We start from the raw sequence: 16,035 nt of genomic DNA, 5'->3' as shown, positions 1-16,035 counted from the left end.
TGTCCCGCACTTGCCGTAGCTGAGAAAAACCACCATATGTTGTCTACCTTACATATAAAATATTCCCGAGGTGCAGATAAGGATATTTTGTGTTTGTAGACTGCATCACTGCGTTGCTCCTTTAATGCCTTTCCACGCTCAGCACTTGGGCAAGGCAGGTAACAGCTTCCATGGTAGGCAGGAACTCAGATGCCCATTCTTTTCTGCCTCCCAGATACAGACTAAGGATTGTCCCACCTTCCCCACCCACTCCAAGGAGAGAATTCACACCATGATGAAGCCAGAAGCTTATTTTAGGTCAGTTGTATTGGAGGTCTTATCACTTCAAGGAAAAGGAACACTCATTTTCATAGTAGCACTCTTTACAATAGCCAAGATGTGGAAGCAACCTAAAGGTCCATTGACAGATGATGGATAAAGAAGATGCAGTCCATATATACAATGGAATACTACTCAGCCGTTAAAAAATGCCATTTGCAGTAACATGGATGGATCTAGAGATTACTATAGTAAGTGAAGTAAGCCAGACAAACATCATAACAGCATCACTTTATATGTGGAATCTAAAATATGAGACAAATGAACTTCTTGACAAAACAGAATCAGACTCACAGGTGCAGAGAACAGACTTACGTCTGCCAAAGGGGAAAGAGGGAGGGATAAATTAGGAGTTTGAAACAAATAGATACACACTGTTATATACAAAATAGATAAACAGCAAGGACCGACAGTAATAGCACAGGGAACTATATTCAAGATCCTGTAATAAGCCATAATGGAAGAGGATATGAAAAAGAATATATCTATTATCCATCTATCTATCTGAATATGTACATATCTGTATCAATAACTGAATCACTTTGCTGTATACCAGAAACTAACACAACACTGTAAATCAACTATACTTCAGTTTAAAAAAAAGGAAAAGGAACCTTTCCACAGAAAAGAAAATCATGGACTTGGAGAACAGACTTGTGGTTTGCCAAAGGGGAAGGGGAGGGAGTGGGATGGTTCGGGAGCTTGGGGTTAACAGATGCAAACTATTGCCTTTGGAATGGATTAGCAATGAGATCCTGCTGTGTGGCACTGGGAACTATGTCTAGGCACTCATGATGGAGAATGATAATGTGAGAAGAAAGAATGTATACATGTATGTGTAACTGAGTCACCATGCTGTACAGCAGAAAAAAAAAAATGAATTGGGGAAATAAAAAAAATTTAAAAAGAGAGAAAAGGGAGTTCCCATCATGGCTCAGTGGTTAACAAATCTGACTAGGAACCAAGAGGTTGTAGGTTTGATCCCTGGCCTTGCTCAGTGGGTTAAGGATCCAGCGTTGCCATAAGCTGTGGTGTGGGTTGCAGACGCAGCAAGGATCTGGCATTGCTGTGCTCTGGCATAGGCTGGCAGATACAGCTCCGATTAGCCTCCTAGCCTGGGAACCTCCATATGCTGCGGGTGCGGCCCTAGAAAAGGCAAAAAGACAAAAAAAAAAAAAAAAGAGAGAGAGATAGAGAAAGGAACATTATAGGCAAGTACAGATGAAGACTCCACCATCCTGAAGCTGAACTTTCTCCACGTTCTCACTCTCAGTGAGAATTCCTCAGCCGGTGGAATTACTTTCAAGAAGTCTCTCAGAGCTTCAGGACTCCTCTTTAACACAGAGTATTAACACTCCAAGGAATGGGTAGCTGTGTCCAAGTCCATTGCATGTTTAAGTCAACAAACAGAATGCAGAGTGACTGGGTTTCATGGGTGTGAAAAGAGCTGCTGGCGGCCATCCCTGAAGAGAGCAGGCAGAATCTGCAACCATCACACCCAAGCTGGGCGAATACTCTATTAATTCTACTGAATTATGAAGAAATGCCTAAGTCATGTGTGCCTAGGCGGGGTCGGGAGGCAAGAATGATTTTAGAAAGACCGTACTGAAATTGATGAAAACCAAAATAAATGACAGACCAATTCATTGCTGTTGAATTGCTGCTTGAAGGAGTTTTTCAATTATTGGAGTAATTAATTCACATAGGAGGAGCAGGGCAATGCCTGATCCCTGGCATGTTCCTGCAGAAATGCTAGTTTGCATGTGTGCAGAGAGAAAGAAGGATTCCTGGGGGGGGGGGCTTCTAAAAGAGGGGACCTGTTATTTAAGCTCTGCGTGAACACACAGGGCCCCACCTTTAGCCAAACAGATGCGAGCCTGGACCTGAAGCCATGTTTCCTGATGGAAGAGAAGGGCTCATGCCCAGAGGGCCTGTGTGGGTCCCCCAGAAACACGTGCCTGAAATGACACCCCTGCCTCAGGGGGCTCCCAGCCCTCTGCAAACACTTTTTTCTCAGAGAGACCTTTACTGTCCTGGGGTCAGCCCAGGACAGGCCTGTCAGGGACATGAGGACAGGACAGGAGAACCACAGGAACGGCCCCCACGGCTGGTGGCCAGCACCTGCTTCACAACCAGAGCCATCACACCGTGCACTGGGCCAGGGGGTGCCCACCTGCCCCCACGGGGGCTATGAGGTCGGTGTGGTCTGGGAAACATCCAGGCCGTTTATTTTTTAACAGCAGCTAGTGACATTTTTACATACTGTGCTCAGTGTATTTTCCCTCAAACTCCAGATGCCCTTTTGGGGGAAAGATCTCGAAATTGAAAGCAGGGGGTCCACGTGCGCGTCTGAGGAAAGTAAAATGAACACACCATTTTCCCTGGGCATGTCCCCTGTGAAAGGCTGGGGACACTCGGCCACATAACACGGACATAAACCATAATCCTGGTTTTTACTGCCCTCTCCATGCCAGGGGCCCGTTGCTGCTACTGACCCACATGGGCTCCAGGCTCTGCAAGTCTGTGTCCCACTCATTCCCACATGTGTACACGCACACACACACATACAGGGACACACATGCACACACATCCAGACACACACCTCCATGCACCCACATGCACAGGTGCACACATACACACACGGATGAACACAAATACACATAAAGACATCACACACATGCACCATGCACATGTATATACATGGATGAACACAAATATGTATCCAGGCACACATATGCATGCACACTACACACGCACACACACATACCGGTGCACACATATACACATGGATGGACACACATACATATACAAACACATGCAGACACACAATGCACACACAGAGACACATGCGCTCACATGCACACAGACACACATATGCACACACATACACCCACATGCACAGGTGCACATATGCACACATGGATACACACACACACATATACAGACACACATGCACAGAGACAAACATAGCACACGCACACACATACACACACACACACGTCTTCTTCCTCCTCCGGTTTCCTATCTCAGTGCAGACACCAAACTGTCCCCTGATCTCAGCCCAAACACCTGGGAGCGTTTCCATTCCCTTGTTCTCCTGTTCTTTTTTATTTTCTTGCCACCCACTTGCAGTCAAGAGCTAAGCCCCTCTACCAGCCTCCGTCTCTCTCCCCCGCCACCATCACAGTTCAGATGCTAAACCACCACTTGCCTGGATGGCCACAGGGAACCCCTGTGTGCGACCTCATTTCCACTCAAACCCACCATCCAAGAGAGCCTCCTGAAAACTCACATGGTCCAGCCCGTGTTGGGAAGGGAGAAGGCAACCTTTCACAAAATTACACGTGCCCTTTTGTGCAGCAATCCCGTTGTCAGCTCTAGTTGCCCGGAAGACACACATTTGCAAATTGAACTAAATCATCGCGGCCTTATTTGCAATAGCAGAATATTGGAAACAACCAAGTGCCCATCCCTCAGGAGACTGACTACATAAAAATTTTATAAGTACTGGCTTTTGAAATGTAAGTATCTCCCAATTCCAAAAAGTAAAATTGAAGATGAAAAGATCAAACTCTCTATACAAATGCATCTCATTATACACATTTATAACATAATCACACACAAATAATAATTCAAGTACTCAGATTGCACACCCCTGGTGCAACATACTTACTCTAAGGAGGAAAAATAAGTACAAAGAAACCTCGCCTTTCACTGAGGAAATGTGTTGCTGGTGGTTGTGTTACTAGTAGAGTAAATCCGCAAACAACCTCATGGATATCACAGGTGAGCAAATAAGTGTGTTAATATATTTGGGAACCAATGTGGGGAAACGGAAGTGGGGGGAAGTGAGGAAGAACCTTACAATGAACGAGGGTAACTGGTAAAAATTTGTACGTTTTAATAAATACACATCTTCTAGCACTTGCCACCCACAGGTCTGGAAGCAATGACAATTGTGCAGTCATGGACCACAGTCAGCATCTAGACTGTGGTTTCTAATGATCATTCCTCACAAAAAAGAACCAGGGCTCCTGGGAGAAGAAGTCAATTCCAAGGCTGGGATGTGAACATATGGAGTGAGGCAGAAATCCCGGAAGGGCTCGGCACTGGATGGAGACCACGAAACACAGGAGCTGGCTTTTAGGGGCTCCTGGGGGCCCAGTTTGCAGCAATCTGAGCAACTATAAGCATACCAGCATTAATGAATTAACAACAGCACTAACCAGTGAAGGAAAAATGAATCCCGTGTTTAAAGTGACAATGGTTTTAAAAGTGAGGTGTTGTGGGGAGCTTTACCCGGGAGAACACCAATCTATAAAAGGAGGGGTTCCCACTGTGGCTCAGCAGTAATGAACCCGACAAGGATCCATGAGGAAGCGGATTCGATCCCTGGCCTTGCTCAGTGGGTTAGGGATCCCGCTATAGAGAGCCACACCCCTAAATGCAACACGTCTCCATTCATTAGACTCCGGATAAAGAACAGAAGAGCCAAGACATTCATTTTGGGGAAAAGAGAGGAAAGCTATGTATGGACAGATGTCAGATAACACATCCAATGCATTGTCAAAGTTCCATCCTTGGGTGTGAGAGTGGCATTGCGGTTGTGGAGGATAACAAATTTGCCTTTCCCAGAGACCCACACTCACGTATCTAGTCATGATGTCTGCAATCTGCTGTCAAAGATTCTGAAACAAATAATACCAAGTGGAGGAGGGAAGGCCAATGGGCAGATATTAACAATTTGAGAACCCATGTGGAGGGTGTACCATTTTTGACTGAACCTGTCTTTCGACTCTTCTGTATGTTTGCAAGGGTCAGGATAAAAAGTTGGAAAGAGTCTTTCATCACCTTGGTCACTCATGGAATTAAGTCTAGATCCTGACCCACAAAGAGTGTTGGGTGTCTGGTCTCCACCCAATCTCCTGGCTTTATCTCTGGTCACCACCACCTCCCAAGCCCTGGCCCCTGGTGTCCCATCCACCCCTTGTTCTGGCTCATGATGCTTTTCCTCCCCACTCTGCCAGGGCTGGTGCAGCCCCTTCCACCATGAGAGCCTCCCAGTCTCCGTTCTTCCTGTTCATACTATAACTTCTTTTCCTTTAAATTCATCTCAGACAAGATCCTTGCTGGACAAAGGCCTTTTCTACACATCTCTCCCTAACTCCAGGTTCAGGCATTACCTCCATCACATCCTGAATCGTGTTGCCTAGAAGCAAACTGATGGACCTGCGTCCTAAACAGTAGGCTCCCCAGAGAGAAGTGGCTTCAAATTCTGACTGTACCGTCAGGACCTGGCACCCCCGCTGTGGGAGCCAGACAGGGACAGCTGCCTCTCTGCAGAGCAGGGTGCCCTCTTCTCTTCCTGCCTGTCTTTGCTCAAGCTCTGGCTGATACTGGGTTCTGGATAACAGCACACAGGGTTCTGGAGGTCAAGACAGTTCAGTGCCCACAACAAAACAGAAAGTGAATGCTGGGATCGGAGGAAATGCTTCTGCAGACCCTCCTGCTGCTGATGCCCCAAACCTCTCCCACCTCCAGGGGCTCCCACTCCCCCTGCTTTGGGGAGGAAAAGCACCTTGCAAAGCGTATAAATGTCTTCTGTCCTAAAGCCCAGGTGAATCGCCTCTTTCAGACTGAGTGGAAGCTCTTTGTCATATTGCACTTGAATTGCTGCTGGCTTTCGGTTTCTGTGGTTGGGACTGAGTGGGTGGAGCAGGAAAAGATGGAGGAAGGGCGATCTTCCTTCTGAGTTTGGCCCCTCGGATGTCTCCTTCGCAAGGCATCCAGCTGCCCGCACTGCGGAGAGGAAGCAACATTCCTCGCTCCATCAACGCCACTTCGCTGTCGCCCAGAACACGGAACCACCCTCAGCGGCCTGTCCACCCGTGCCTGGGGCAGGAGCTGCCTGCGTCTGCCCTGCACATGCTCAGCGCACAGTGTATGTGTGTTTTCTTAGGCAACCTGCATATCCCCATTTTAGAGATGTGTAAACTGAAGCTTGGGCATTGAAGAGGCACAGCTGGTAAGCAGGCTTTTATGGCCAGGAGATGACAGAGATTGGGCCTTCTGAACAGGGGACCTCTCCAAAAAACTTATCCATCAATTACTAATCAATTTCACATAGGAAAGCTCTTCTTCCACCAGAGGCCTGCAGGTGAAAGGAACTTGCTAGCACACCCCTCTGAGGTTGTCTTCTTCTCCCCACCCCCTACTCAGTGGGTGGGGTTTCATAAAGAAGTGAGAAATTCCTTCCTGATTGCTAAAATAATACTTGCAAAAGGGACTTCCTGCTTAAGCTTTTAGAACTTTCTCAGAGGCTCTGGCTGCTCATTAGAAACACGCAGGGAGAACTGTAAAGTTCCCTGTGCCAGCAGGAACCACAGACCAGTGACTTCCTCCATCACTCTGGAGACTGGACAGAGCCATCTGTCTTTTGAAAGGTCCCCAGGTGATCGCAATGTGTTGTCCAGGCTGAGAACCACCGCAAACATTTCACCAAAGCTGCCAGGCAAGGGGCAGATTTCCTTGACTGAGGGATGGCAGCAAAAGATGCCAAACCAGGGAGGGCTGCCCAGATCAGAGGCCAGGTCCTGGTGAGCACGCTGAGCAGAAGAGCATCCCTGATTCTCTCTGGGGTGCATCGTGTCAGAGGTGCTGATGCCCAGCCTTACTTATATACCTTCTCCTCTGACTCCTGCGTCATCCCCTTCTAGATATGAGCAAGTCCAGCCCGTGTCAGCCTGTCCTCTCTCCCCAAGTTCCAGGTCTGCACCTAATCAAAGACCCCAAGACCAGTTTAGTGCAGTGGTTACAAGCAGAGCACTGGGGTCAGGAAGTTTGGTTCTGCTGACCTTGACTGGCCTCAGAGATCACCTGTGGGCAGCTCCCTCCAGCTAGGCAGGGCCCCAGGTCCTGTTTGCAAGAGTTCTCTGGCCAGAAAGTGGGCTCAGTAGGGTGCGCCAGAGTGTCAGGGATGACATGGATGACCCTCAGCCAACAGGGAAGGGACTGGGTCGAGGAAGACCCTTGCTTCCTCCTTCCTGGATGGGTCATGCCGGGGGCTCCAGGGGACTAAGCCCCAGCTGCCCACAGTACCTGGCTCCTGCATACTTCCTGCATGGGCACCTCTGTCTCTCTTCTGCACCCCCTCACCATGCTTCCTGGGATCACCTCCTCCTCCCAAGCCCTTGTTCAGGCTCAGCTGTTGGAGGAGCCCAAGCTAAGACATCTGGAGGCCTGATGTCTTCACATCAGTTAGCTTCTCTGAACTGGGGGTTGCCTCAGCCTCTAAAAGCCCTTGGAAGTGAAGGGATTTACTGCATAAGGGACTGGGCTAATTGCTTCCCATGGGGCAGGTGGAGAGGTCAGCAGTGGTAACTAAGCAACCTCAAGGCTCCCTCACACCCTTACCCCTGGGGTCCCCAAGGCTGCAGTGCTGCCCTACCTGCTGGTGGGACAGCTGAGTTAAACCTCCAACATCCCATCGGGACAGAGGCTCAGGAACTTTGGTTTGGAGGCACTGGGTCACTCATTTAAATAATCAAATCAATCATCTGCAAGAACCTTTATACCAGATCCTCCGTCTCTGTGCAAGTGGAGTGTAAACTGAGCCTACTGTCTTAGGTGGCCAGGAAAATGAGAAACTGACCTTTTACTGTCTGGTTTGTGCCAACCGGTGGTGGCGTGTCCTTCCCCTGGGAGGCACAACACATCTGCCTGTCACTCTCTTTGTGTTGTCAGTGACAACTAGAGAGCTCACCTGGTCCTGCATTTCACTAGGGAATGCAAAGCTGAAGTTCTTATGTATTTTTTTTTCCCTTCCTTCTTTGTTCATTAGCTGGAATCATTTTATAGAGAAACTTTCTCTCATCCACTGTTTGGTTACTCAAGATACAAGTTTACAAGGAAGACAAAATAAATGCTTGACTCTTTCTTGTTATTTACCAACTTTCAAAATAAGGAGTTGGTAGAGTTTCCCGTTGGGGCTCAGCAGGTTAAGAACCAAACTAGTATCCATGAGGATGTGGGTTTGATCCCTGGCCTTGCTCAGTAGGTTAAGGATTCGGTGTTGCCATGAGCTGCAGCATAGGTCTCAGACGCAGCTCGGATCTGGCGTTGCTGTGGCTGTGTTGTAGGCTGGCAACTGCAGTTCCGATTGGCCCCCTAGCCTGGGAACTTCCATATGCCACAAGTGCCACCCTAAAGAAACAAACAACAGAAAAAAAATAAAGGAGTTGGTTCCCTAGCATCTTACAACGGTGATCAATGAGTTCTCCTTTTAAGTGTCAGGAGGGACTCGTGGTCCTCATTCTAACGGAGGCTCAAGCCATCAGATCTTTGGTCAGTGGACACCTGTCCAACATTGGCTCCTGACTCTTACTGATGAGACCCAGATTTCGAGGACGGCTTTGCCGTCTGATTCAACCCAATTTTCATCTTCTACACTTTCCACCCTAGATCTAGAATAAACCACTTCCTCAAGGATCTCTGGTTCTTTTAACAAGGAATAGCATTTAGAGATGAGGGTCTTTAAAAATCCATGGTGATGGGCATTCAATGGGTCCTTCCAAAGTGGGCAACACCCATCTGTGAGGTGGACATTTTCTTGTTTTTATCGGATATTTTCTTCTTTTCCATATTTTCTGCTTTTCATTTGCTTCCTTTCTGTAACTTGTGTTTATTTGATTTTTAGATTTCACAGACCCATTCTCTGATTTTAAAAAGTTTTCCCCCTACTTTATTCCATTTTTATTTTATTCTACTAAGATTGTGCCTGCACTACATGAACAGAGATAGAATTCCCCAGAGAAAAAAGAGAAGGACTGACAGCAGCCTCGCTGGGGGCCCGTCACACACCCCAGCCAGGAGCGGGCTGTACAAACAAGGCGCCGGGTCTATGCGGTTCTGAAGAAGGGCATCGAGGCAGGAAGGGATCTGGCCTGAGGCTTCTGATCTACGTGGAAGAAGGAAGGATGAGCAGCGTGTGTGCGTGTGCACGTGCACACGTGTGTGCCTGTGTGTGCAGGAGCACGCGCCCTCCCCATGTCACCAGCATCTTCACACCACCTCCCATGAGGCCCTCCCCGCTGGACAACACACTAAAAACCAATCGTGTTCAATGCTTTCCACCCACCTGAAAGCCTTATAAGTTTGTCTTATTAATAGTGGGATTGCGAGGTATTTTTAAAATAAAAGTGACATGACGTGCTTTCTTATTAAAGACATGCTATAGAAGCAACGCTGAGTAGTTATGCTACACAGGGAACTCTGTGTGACTGGGTCACTCTGCTGTACAAAAATTATTAGAAAAATTTCTTTAAGTAAAAATTTTTAAAAAGAGGCATTCCTGTCATGGCTCAGTGGTAACATACTCAACTAATATCCATGAGGACACATGGGTTCGATCCCTGGCCTCGCTCAGTGGGTTAAGGATCTGGCATTGCCTCGAGCTGTGGTGTAGGTCTCAGACATGACTTGGATCCTGTGTTGCTGTGGTTGTGGTGTAGGCCGGCAGCTGTGGCTCCGATTCGATCCCTAGCCTGGGAACTTCCATGTATGGCAATTGTGGTCCTTACAAAAAAAAAAAAAAAAAAAAGACATACTATAAAAATACATACAAAATTAGGAGTTCTTGCTGTGGCTCAGCAGGTTAAGAATCCAACTCATATCCATGAGGATGTGGGTTCGATACCTGGCCTTGTTCACTGGGTTAAGGATCCGGTGTTGCCTTGAGTCACTGACTTGGCTCAGATCTGGCACTGCTGTGGCTGTTTTGTAGGCCGGCAGCTGCAGCTCCAATTCTACCTCTTGCCTTGAAACTTCCATATGCCCACGTGGGGCCCAAAAAAGATATAAAATAAAATAAAATAAATAAAATAGACAAAGTGATATAAAGAGAGATGGAGAAAACTTGATACAAAGTCAAGACTATTATATTTTGATTGTGAATTAAATTTGATCTTAGCTATTTGACAGACAAAGCAGAAAAGGCAACAGGATGTGATGCGTTATGTAATTCGGGGTTAGCTGTTCACAGATGGGGACGTGCTGGACCATCCCTATGGGGGATCACTATTATTTTTCTATTTTGAAGGAAGAGATGCCCTTTCTGGAAAACGTGGAGGAAGCATTTTAAAAGAATATAATTGTTCCCCATAATTTCAATTCCCTAAGGAAACTGATGCATGGATTTGGTATTTTCTTCCAGGCTCTTTCCATTTTAAAAAATCCAGATGAATTCATATGTGGTAAGAGTTTCCCATGTTTCCTATTGATGTTCTGTCTTAAGAGTTTTTCCATGCTATGAAAAAGTTTTCACACGCGTCATGTTTAAGGCTATATATTTCATGGAACAGATAAGCCATACTGATGGAACCATTCTCATCATTCAGTGCACTTCAGCTTTTATAATTAGTGTTTTAATAAACCACATGCCTGTCATGCATATCTTTGTACATCCATGAGCACTCACACTTCTGAGAACCTCTTCAAGACATGTTTCTAGGAGCTGATTTTTTTTGGATCAAAGGGAGTGCACATATTTTAAGGCTCTTGATGTGGAAGGACCAATTGTTCTCCAGAAAGTCTGTGCTCTGCCTCAGATGTACAAAGCATTCTACCTGAGTGCACCTTCTGGACCATCATCTTAGCATCTTTGTTCATTGGTTAGGGGAGATGATGTTCCTTGGCTGTTTCGATTTGCATTTTGTTGAAAACCAGCCAGGCTGGATGTTTTGTCATATGTTGATCTGCCATTTGCATATCCTCTTTGGAGATCTGTGGGTACTTTACTCTGGTATCTACTTTGGGTCTTAATATTTTTCTTATCAATCTGTATGAATTCCGTATATATTAGGAATACTAATCTTTTTGTTCTATCCCATTTGTTTTAAATATTTCCCAGCTTGAGATGTGCTGGTTAATTTTGTTAATGAGACAGTGCTATAGAGAGAAATTTTTTTTTTGTCTTTTTAGGGCCACATGTGCAGCATACGGAGGTTCCCAGGCTAGGGGTCGAATCAGAGCTACGGCTGTCCGCCTATGCCACAGCCACAGCAAGGCGGGATCCGAGCCACGTCTGTGACCTATGCCACAGCTCACAGCAATGCTGGATCCTTAACCCACTGAGCGAGGCCAGGGATCGAACCCGCAACCTCACGGTTCCTAGTCAGATTTGTTTCTGCTGTGCCACAATGGGAACTCCAAGAGAGAGAAATTTTAAAAAGCTATGAAGTCAAACCTATTGGACTGCCTCCCTCTTGCTTTCTTTCAGTGCATTTACATTAAACAATTCCAGCAGGAAGCCTTACTAAAATATTCCTGTTCTAAGGAACTACAGTAGAATGTCACAGAGACTTTCGCTTTTCCTTCTGTTCACCTGCTTCAGAACAGGAAGTTGCAAATCAAAACATAAGCATGGGTCTGTTCTGCAAGGTGGGGCCGAGGGACAAGTAAAAGGTGATTACTAGGTGTCAGAATCCTTGACAGAAACCAAAGCCAGGAACCAGAGAAGGCAATCAATGGAGCTTGAACTTGCATCTTCAGGACCCCTCCTGGACAGGACTCCTTTAAAAGACTGAGCCCATGGCCGGGTGATTCAAAGGTCCCTGCTGGAACTTGATAATCCTCTCCTTGAAGAGGACCTGGGACATTTTTCTAAACCTTCAGTGTTTTTTCCAATTCTGTACTTTTCTATTGTCACAAAGACCAGGGGATCTCAGTGCCTGGCACCATTTATTTATTTATACAAAAATATTCCCCACATCTTGGCTTTGCCCAGGACACCCCACAGGCTTCATAAACCGGTGTTCCCATTTTTCCATTATCTCTCTTTGTCTTTAGAAAAGAGTCTGACTTAAAACATAACTACTGGAGTTCCCGTTGTGGCGCAGTGGTTAACGAATCCGACTAGGAACCATGAGGTTGCAGGTTCGATCCTTGCCCTTGCTCAGTGGGTTAACGATCCGGCGTTGCCGTGAGCTGTGGTGTGGGTCGCAGACGCGGCTCGGATCCCGCGTTGCTGTGGCTCTGGCGTAGGCTGGCAGCTACAGCTCCAATTGGACCCCTAGCCTGGGAACCTCCACATGCCACAGGAGCGGCCCAAGAAATGGCAAAAAGACAAAAAAAAAAAAAAAAAAAAAAAAAAAAAAATCACTACCTAAAGATCCAGGCCAATTTCCCCAGCTTTAGACTTCTGGGCTTGGCTTTTCTCAATGCTTAAGTAGGTGGGCAAAACACAAAAGCGCTGATTGTGACTTCAGTTGCAAAGAGACTGTAGGCGCGCCCTGGTTGGCCACGTGCAGACTCCTGACTAGAGCCATCGAGCGAGGACAGAGTGATCCCATAGCAAGTGTCAAGTTAGCAGGCTCTTTCCCATGGAGGCTACTGTCTCCAGTCCTGATTATCTTTTATTTTTATCCTGGAAACACTGCAACGTCTTCAACAGGGACAGGTCAAAGAGAAAGACGCTTACAGAATAGTATGAAGTGGCCAGTTACTGGGAGAGTTTAGTGGCCAGAAGCTGACCAGGTAAAGATTTACAGGCTGTTTGGCTGTTATTTCACATCAGTGGATGTGCAGGGGATTTCGGCTGTAAGTAAATGGTCTGTTCTTGCAGGATATTAAGCCAAAGGAGCATCCAAAGTAAGCCCCTACACTGTGCCGAGAGGTCCTGAAGTCACTTCCTCTGGTCAGGGGGCCCAGCTGCTGCCATGGGATGGTTCTCCTGTCCCCCACTCCCCGCCCTCCCCCTTTCACGATCCACCTTGGCTTTTTTTTTTTTTTTTTTGCTTTTTAGGGCTGCACCCTCAGCATATGGAAGATCCCAGGCTAACAGTCGAATCAAAGCTGTAGCTGCTGGCCTAGAGCAATGCAGGATTCGAGTTGCATCTCTGACCTACATCACAGCGCACAGCAACACCGGATCCTTAACCCACTGATCAAGGCCAGGGATAGAACCTGCGTCCTCATGGATACTGGTGGGTTCATTACCGCTGAGCCACGACAGGAACTCCCACCTTGGCATTTCACCCATGAGGGAAATCAACGGTCTCGTTCTCCAGTCTTTTCCCATCTCTGTCCTGGAGGAAAGTTTTCTCCATGAGCTTTCAGCTCTGTCTTGCCATCCCAACCAGCACATTTTTCTTTGTCTGGGTCACTCCTTCTGCCTGAATAATTTCATTAGGGCTTAATTTCATTAGGCCAGAAACAAAGCTGCACTGGATGAGTTTGAACAAAAATAGCGTGAGATGAATTCACAGGCCAAGTGGTCTAAATTCCTCGTTTCTGGGGTTGAAATTCGCCTGGGGCTATCCTCAATAAGAGTGTGGTCTAACACCTTCAGAAGTGTCCCCCATTCCTGCAGAAGGAGAGGCTATGACCCTGTAACACTCACAGTTAAAAACATGATGAAGAACAGGCCTGGGGAGTAAGGGTCGCGGCTCACGGTGTGAATGTCTTAGACCCTGAGAGACCCTGAGATGAACACGAAGGAGGTTCACCAAATGCATTAGAAATAAAATGCGAGTACCTTGAAAGCGTCCAGGGGAAGTCAATGTCCCCACATCCAAAGTCACAGCCCACAGGTGCTGGAATGAGATGGTATCAGAGGCCACCAAAAAAGAATGCTTGGGTTTTCACGTCTCAAAACCATAACCCACAGTTATCTGACCTGATGGAAAGACGGCCAGAGCTTCAAGGGAGAAGAAATGGGATGCTCTGCTGTGACCCCTCCATGACTCCCTATTCTTTAAGTCACTTCTACCTCAAGCTGGCCTGACCCGCCCCTGTATGAAAGCCAGACTGACCCCAAGGCCAGCACTTCACTGCCTGAGACACCAAACTCATGTCTTCTGCCAAGGTCCCTGAAAGATGCAGCCCCGAAAATTGGGCGGAAGCCATGGCCATGTTGCCTGGTGATGGCCAAGGCTGCTGGGTCCAAAGATGTCTTTTTTTTTTTTTTTTTTTTTTTTAGGGCTGCACCCGCAGCATGCTGAGGTTCCCAGGCTAGGGGTCAAATTGGAGCTACAGCCGCAGGCTGACATCACAGCCACAGTAACGCAGGATCCGAGCCTCATCTTCGACCTACACCACAGCTCACAGCAACGCTGGATCCTTAACCCACTGACTGAGGCCAGGGATCGAACCTGTATCCCCATGGATGCTAATCAGGTTCATTAACTGTTGAGCCATGACGGGAACTCCCAAAGATGTCTTGACATTTCCCAAATACCCACTTTGTTTCTTGGCAACCAACGTGGCACCAAAGGATTCTGAAGACTCATGTGACAAAGTCAAGGGGTGTCAAGATGAAAATACCACACTCTGCTGAAGAAGAAACTGGAGGAAAGATCATTTGCAGGTGCATGGTGGGTGGGCCAAAGTTGGGAACACTGGGGTGGTTCACCCCCTCGGGGAGAAGAGTGATTCGGGTGCCCCATGACACAGGAATGTGTCTGGGGGGTTAAGTCACCCACACCATGATGACTCTGGGGCCAAAGAGGATCCCCCAACCCCAGCCAGTGGAGGACCTGCCTCTGCTCTGTCCAGGGTGTGGCCCTGAAAGGCAGCAGGACTGGAAGGGACGCAAAGTCAAATCAGTCCATGCGTGGCCACTGCAAGGTACCAAGGAGCTCAGAAAGGAAGTACCTGGCTTCTCCCAGGCTCCGCCGCAAAAGGGCAGGGACGTTTCCATAAATACCACCCACCTCGGCTCCCTTTCACAGTCCAGGGTGGACACTGATTGTCGTCAAGGCTGTTATGAACTCGGATCCATTCTGGAGGTAGGGTCTTGTGCAGAAACATACTAAGTATCTGCAGAAGGAATGAGGGAATTTGCTAATAGCATCACCTCTCAAGGTACTTTCAACTCATGGTTCACTGGAATTTTTTATCCTTTTGTTTTCAGTGTTTCCTGAGCACCTGGTATGTGATAGGCAGCATCTCCGATGGAAAGGAAGGTGGGGAGGTGGTTCTGCCATCAGGAAGCCACTACGGAAGTACGAATTACTCTTCGGCCTCGATGGGGATGAACGAGTGTATCTGCTTCTGTGCCACCGTTTATCATGTCATGGTCTGACACATTCCTCTCGTCTTTCCAGATCAAATCGTGTTCCTCTTTTAAGTCTGCCTTCGAATGCCTATCACTCTTCCGTCCACACCACCCTGCATCCCCAGCCCCTGGGAGGCCCTGCGCTTAGGCCTGCATCATGGCCTGACCTAAAATCAGACCTGACACGGGCCTGCTACTCCGCTTTGGTCCATTCACCTGTTAACAATGGAGAGCGTGTGCACCCCACGGGGGCCTCGCTGAATATTAAGGTGCCCCCCCAGCGGCCCCCTCCCTGCTCGCCTGCCCGTCTCTCCTCCGAGAGCACAGTTCCTGCAGTGAAACGGCCCAAGTCTCCTCCGGGAGCCCAGGACAGAGCCCAGCGATTTCCATTTCCCTCTGAGCCGCCCCCGCAAGGCAATTCCTTCCTTTTCTCTTTCCAGCCTCTTAGCTGCGGGGGTTGCAACGGCACAGGGGATCAGTTTCTTCAAGGACACTGTCTAATGCCTTTTGGCAAATGGTTAGTTAAATTTCTCGCCCTCTGGGGACCTCCTGGCTCTGCTTCTTTCTATGCTATTTTTTCGAGGCCTTAATAAGCTTTCTGATAAAGTCGCCGGGGCTCCTTGTAAGGCACCGGCTTTGTTCGCTGGCCCCTTTCAACGTGCTTT

General features: G+C 47.7%; 1 protein-coding gene and 1 long non-coding RNA gene across 8 annotated transcripts in view; both read right to left on the bottom strand.

Moving 5' to 3' along the window:
- The window catches only part of SLC24A3 (solute carrier family 24 member 3), an 808,408-nt gene that overhangs the window by 305,628 nt on the left and 486,745 nt on the right, over positions 1–16,035 (bottom strand). The window lies entirely within an intron of this gene.
- Positions 8,943–15,738, bottom strand: LOC146395214 (uncharacterized). The gene is made up of 2 exons (XR_014832918.1): positions 14,408–15,738; positions 8,943–12,340 (listed from the first exon to the last, which is right to left on the bottom strand). It is a non-coding gene; the product is annotated as an uncharacterized LOC146395214 (long non-coding RNA).

The sequence above is a fragment of the Sus scrofa genome, chromosome 17 (assembly GCF_054392235.1).
Source record: "Sus scrofa isolate SSC_HxYL_T2T_F1_AM1 chromosome 17, Sscrofa_HxYL_maternal_Yorkshire_Landrace_v2.0, whole genome shotgun sequence".
Taxonomy (NCBI): domain Eukaryota; kingdom Metazoa; phylum Chordata; class Mammalia; order Artiodactyla; family Suidae; genus Sus; species Sus scrofa.
Note: the sequence above shows the minus strand (reverse complement) of the source record. Positions and strands in the feature narration are given on the sequence as shown.